General features: G+C 48.2%; 1 non-coding gene across 1 annotated transcript; it reads left to right on the top strand.

Annotated features, from left to right (window-relative positions):
• Positions 1-3,066: 3,066 nt before the first annotated feature.
• LOC134393867 (small nucleolar RNA U3) lies at positions 3,067-3,281 on the top strand. Its single transcript, XR_010025135.1, has one exon. It is a non-coding gene; the product is annotated as a small nucleolar RNA U3 (small nucleolar RNA).
• The last annotated feature ends 2,772 nt before the right edge of the window (positions 3,282-6,053 follow it).

Raw genomic sequence — 6,053 nt, 5'->3', positions numbered from 1 at the left:
GTGATGGAAGTTGAAAATGTGTTCCATGTTTGAAGCCATTTTGGCATGTTACTAGAACAGGAAAGTTCTGTTTTCCCAAGTTTGGGGAAGACAATATTTTTAAATGACCTTTCCTTCTGGCAATGAGCAATACGCTTATTCAATTTCTTATTCGTTGTTTTATTGTTTGCATGTTTATACTTTTAATGTGTTGTTCACTGCCCAGAGAACTTGGGTTAGAATGAATGAATGATCTATGCACATCTGGATAGCAAATAACATTTTCTTAAAAGCTGGTTGACAACCTTAAGAGGAAGTTTTCCCAATAAGAAAGTCAGATTCTGAAAAATATTGCTGATTTGATTTTTTTTTTAAAAAAAAATGTGGATGAGAAAATAGCTATGGAAGATTCAAGCAGAGTGTAAGGATTTCCAACTGGAACAAAGTAAGTATGCCCAGGGTGCCCCACTTTGCAAGGTGATGTAGCTCTGTTGTAGTTGATGTTGACAGGCAAAGCCATAGACCATCCAACTCACAACCCTTTATGGACCTGTAATTGAAAGAGAGAGAGAGAAGGAAACAGTAAGTATAAGGACATCATTCACATTAAAGCATTTATCCTGCCAAATCACTCCAATATGGGCTCCCACCATATGCTGGAGAAGTGATCTGTGGATACATGATTGAACATTGTTCTCTGTTGTTAAGGAAGCTGAATCTTCCAAGTGGGGGCCCTTACCTGTTTCCTTACATGCTGCGTAGATCTACAGAGCAGTGCCCTAGGCCAGGGATGGGGAACATCGTGTGGCCCTCCAGATGTTGGACTACAGCTCCCAGCACTCCTTGCCATTCGTTATGCTGGCCAGGGCTAATGGGAATTCCAGTTCACCAACATCTTGAGGGCCTCATGCCAAGCTCTTGGGAGCCAGGAGCAAGAAAATGAAATATACTGCCTGAAGACCAAGCTGAATCTCAGAAGAGGTCAAAGCTGATATGGAAGAAAATAAAGAGACGTAGAGAGTGCCTGACCCCTCCTCTATCTGCACAAAGGAATCACCTTTGAGCTGCAGCTGCATTCTCCGAGGTGGGCTTGCGTGCACAATCTTCCCGGCTGACCTTCCAGAGCGGCTTCCACGTTCACCCTCCTGATATTTGCCCAGTGCCGCAGGCGTGGAGCCCAGCCTCCACCCGGCTCCTTACAAGAGCATGAGTAGTGGAGGCTGGTGGCTCCGATGTCAATGGGGTTGAAAATTCGCTCCGGGTTTCAGTCACGGCTCCAGAGGAGTTATCCAAGCGGCTGAACTTATTTTAGGTGATTAGGTTCAGCAACTTGGATAGCCTCTTTCGCGCTCTGATTGGCTCTGGCCGAAATCCTGAGCGGATTCAGGGCCCCATTGTCATCGGAGCCACCAGCCTCCACTGCTGGGAAGGGCTCCAGGCGCTGCGTCTCTCCTCTCCGCCTCGTCCTCGTTCCTTCAGCTCCAGGGATCTTTCGCGGCGGAGTCCTTAAAGGAGTGCTGCTGCCGGCGCCAGCCTCGCGCGTTCCGCTGGGCGCTTGGGCGAGCCACGCTTTCAGGCAGCATCGGGGGTGGGGGCTCATTTCCCCGCCGTTCCTCCGACAGAGAGCGAAAAGGGAGCGGCGGGTTTCTGCAAAAGCGCCAGCTTCGGCTGCACCACGGTGCCCCCCCCCCCCCCCCGCCGGGCCCCGCTCCGCTCCGACGGTGGCGTGCGGCTTTGCTGAAACTCCCGCTAGGCTCCCCGGCGCCGTTCGTGGCGCTGGTGGCATCGGCGCGCGGGCGGCTTTGCCTTGGAGCCACCGCAGGACTGCCGCGTTTCCTCAGCATCGCTCCTCGGAAATCAGTCCCGCTCAATTCATTGGGAACGTACTCTCCAAGTTGTCGGTGAAGATCAGATTGGGGCCGTGTGGAGCACCCCGCCCCCATCAGTCGCTCTGCTGACGTGTTGGACGGCAGCTCCCATCATTCTGAGCTAGTGTGGCCCGTGGGAGTTGTGGTCCAACACATCTGTAGGGCACCAGTCTGGGAAATTGGTAGGAGGCACGGCCATGCTGGCTGGGAACACCAGCTTGGGGAACCTGGTGTCGTGCGATGCAGCTCTGTTGCTTCACAGCAAGCTGTGGAGGCTGGTGGCTCCGATGTCAGTGAGCTGGTGGATCCATTCTGGGTTTCACTCAGAACCCTGAGTGAAACCCAGAACCCTTCTACACCTTGGATATCTCTTTTTCTGACTGAAACCCGGAGCTGATTTACCACCCCGCTGTTATTGGTGCCACCGGCCTCCACTGACAGCAAGTGGTATTCCATGGAGGTTCCATATAAATATCATAACAAATCCCCCCATGCATTTCTCTAATCTCCTTTTAAAGGTACCTAAGCTAGGAGCCAGCACTGCAATTTGCTGCATTATTGACGTGTTGGCTGAAGACTTCCTTCTTTTTCTTGGTCCGCCTGAATCTATGCCCAATCAATTTGATTGTGTGCTCCTGAAGAACGTTGGCCCTGTTCAGAAGACACATTAAATTACGGCTTTATCCACAGTGAATAAGGTAAAAGACGGGAGTGGGGGAAAGGGGGGAGCCCTATTTAGCATGGTTAAAGCCATGGTTTAAGATGTCTTCTGAACAGGGCCATTATCATAGTGGCGGCAGCCTCTGTGTAGTGCACATGAGGATGTTTGTGCTGCCTAGTGTGTCCTGCCTAGATTGTCTACTTCAATGTGTTCACAGGTGTCAAACCTCTTTCAGCTCAAGGGTTGAATACAGTTTTGGAGAAGCTCTCAGGGGCTGCATTACAGTGAATGGTGGGACTGAAGGCAAAAGAAGATGAGCCCCCAAATACCAGCATACTTTATGTTAAAGTTCTTACTGCCAATGACTAATCTTTAGGAGAAGGGGGGCAGTGGGAACTGTGCAAAAGCATGAAATCAAATGATCAGACAGTGGCTGATGGAAAGGGGCGGGGCCAGAAGAAGGAGGTGTGGCCAATTGCAAAACACCAAAGGGCAGGATGTGGCTCACAGGCCAGAGGCTCTCTGGTAGGGAGCAATGGCTGGGGGCGGGGGGGGGGGAAGTCTATACTTTGAGGGTTCATTTCTATACTGTCAAACTAGAGAGGTGCAATCAAAAGTGATTGGATGAGCAAACCATAAGGAGTCAAATTGTTCTCTTCTGAGCAGGAAGTGAGTGAGAAATGCTACATTTAAGCAGCTGCTGTTTACTGTGGATGACCTTTCTGCTTTCCTTTTTTAAGGCAGTTGGAGAGGGAGAACACAGACTGAGTAGGGAGTGAGATGACATGCAGGGCCGGCCCTACCATTAGGCAATGTGAGGTGGTTGCCTCAGGCAGCAAATGCTGGGAGGGCAGTAGCAAGGTGATGGAGGAGAGAACTGTGTGCCATGTGGCCTTTCCTAACCCTCCTAAGTGAGCTTTCTGCCTGCAGGTGGGGCAGAGAATGCTGTCCCATCCATCAGTGTTGAATAAAAATGTTCAGTATTGAAGAAGGCCTTTGAACATGGAATGGGAGGGGGCACCATCTTGTTCTTCACCTCAGGCAGAAAAATATCTTGAGCCAGCCCTGACGAAATGGAGATGGCATTGGAGGAGATGTCAGAAGAGACTGGGAAAGGCTGGGGATGTTAACTCCTGGCAGTTGGTTTTGCACTGGCCCCAATTCTGGCCAGTCCCACTGTGTGCCCCTTGCAACGCAGAGATGCAGCCCCATGTCACTAGGCTGTGGACCTTCAAGATACAGGTCCATTTTCTTTCCCCTTTCCAACCATTCCCATCTCAGATGATCAATCAGATTATTATAGAATAGTAGAGCTGGAAGGGACCTATAAGGCCATCAAATCCAACCCCCTGCTCAATGCAGGAATCCACCTTAAGCATCCCTGTCAAATGGCTGTCCAGCTGCCTCTTGAAGGCCTCTGGAGTTGGAGAGCCCACAACCTCCTTGTTGGAACAGTATTGTGATAATGTTCCAACAGTCAGGAAGTATTTCCTGATGTCCAGCCAGAATCTGGCTTCCTGTAATTTGAGCCAATTGTTCTGTGTCCTGCACTCTGGGATGATCAAGGCAACCTTTCAAGTATTTGAAGACTACTATCATGTCCCTCAATCTTATCTTCTCCAAGATAAACATGCCCAGTTCTTCCAGTCTCTTCTCATAGGGCTTTGTTTCCAGACCCCTGATCATCCTGGTTGCCCTCCTCTGAACACGCTCTAGCTTGTCTGCATCCTTCTTGAAGTGTGGAGCCCAGAACTGGATGAAGTACTCAAGATGAGGCCTATCCAGTGCCGAAAAGAGGGGAACCAGTACCTTGTGCGATTTGGAAGCTATACTTCTATTGTTTGTTGTTTATTCGTTCAGTCGCTTCCGACTCTTCGTGACTTCATGGACCAGCCCACGCCAGAGCTTTCTGTCGGCCGTTGCCACCCCTAGCTCCCCCGAGGTCAAGTCTGTCACCTCCAGAATATCATTCATCCATCTTGCCCTTGGTCGGCCCCTCTTCCTTTTGCCTTCCACTTTCCCTAGCATCAGCCTCTGCTCCAGGGTATCCTGTCTTCTCATTATGTGGCCAAAGTACTTCAGTTTTGCCTTTAATACCATTCCCTCAAGTGAGCAGTCTGGCTTTATTTCCTGGCGTATGGACTGGTTTGATCTTCTTGCAGTCCACGGCACTCTCAGCATTTTCCTCCAACACCACAGTTCAAAAGCATCTATCTTCCTTCGCTCAGCTTTCCTTATGGTCCAGCTCTCGCAGCCATAGGTTATTACGGGGAATACCATTGCTTTAACTATGCGGACCTTTGTTGTCAGTGTGGTGTCTCTGCTCTTAACTATTTTATCAAGATTTGTCATTGCTCTCCTCCCAAGAAGTAAACGTCTTCTGATTTCCTGGCTGCAGTCAGTGTCTGCAGTAATCTTTGCACCCAGAAATACAAAGTCTGTCAGTGCCTCCACGTTTTCTCCCTCTATTTGCCAGTTATCAATCAAGCTGGTTGCCATAATCTTGGTTTTTTTGAGGTTTAACTGCAACCCAGCTTTTGCACTTTCTTCTTTCACCTTTGTCATAAGGCTCCTCAGCTCCTCCTCGCTTTCAGCCATCAAAGTGGTATCATCTGCATATCTGAGGTTGTTAATGTTTCTTCCTGCGATTTTAACTCCAGCCTTGGATTCGTCATGCCCAGCACGTCGCATGATGTGTTCTGCATACAAGTTGAATAGATAAGGTGAGAGTATACAGCCCTGCCGTACTCCTTTCCCAATCTTAAACCAGTCCGTTGTTCCGTGGTCTGTTCTTACCATTGCTACTTGTTCGTTATACAGATTCCTCAGGAGGCGGACAAGATGACTTGGTATCCCCATACCACCAAGAACTTGCCACAGTTTGTTATGATCCACACAGTCAAAGGCTTTAGAATAGTCAATAAAACATAAATAGATGTTTTTCTGGAACTCCGTGGCTTTCTCCATTATCCAGCAGATCTATTAATGCAGCCCAAAATAACATTTGCTTTTTAATAATAATATAAAATAATAATAATAATAACAAAAATAATAATAATATATTTCTTACCCGCCTCTCCACTTGGATCGAGGCAGGGAACAACAATGAATATAAAACACATTAAAAACTGATTAAAAACATAACATGCATAATTAAAACATCCTTAAAACATCCTAAAATTTCACTGGGTAGGCCTGCCGGAATAGATAAGTCTTTATTGCTTTTTTAAATTCTAAAAGACTGTTAAGCTGCCAAATCTCTTCCGGCAGGCCACACTGATGAGTTCATGGTTGAGTTTATCCACGCTCTGCTTCTCAGAGTAATAGTATAAGGTCCCAAGATGTTGCAGCTCTACCTTCTTGGGCAGCTGGTGATGCCAGAAGAAATTGTAGTCTAAGTGCAGCTGAATGTCAGATTCTGTTCTCGCTGGAAGTTGGCAAACGATGGCTTGCTGTCTGACTGTCATTGTGGAGCCACAGGCCAGTAAGGCTGAAGGGAGAAAAGAAGCCAATTCAGCTGGAAATGCCAGAGGAAATCCCTGGAG

The sequence above is a fragment of the Elgaria multicarinata genome, chromosome 2 (assembly GCF_023053635.1).
Source record: "Elgaria multicarinata webbii isolate HBS135686 ecotype San Diego chromosome 2, rElgMul1.1.pri, whole genome shotgun sequence".
In the NCBI taxonomy this organism is placed as follows: Eukaryota; Metazoa; Chordata; class Lepidosauria; order Squamata; family Anguidae; genus Elgaria; species Elgaria multicarinata.
This window is presented reverse-complemented; position numbering and strand designations above follow the sequence as displayed.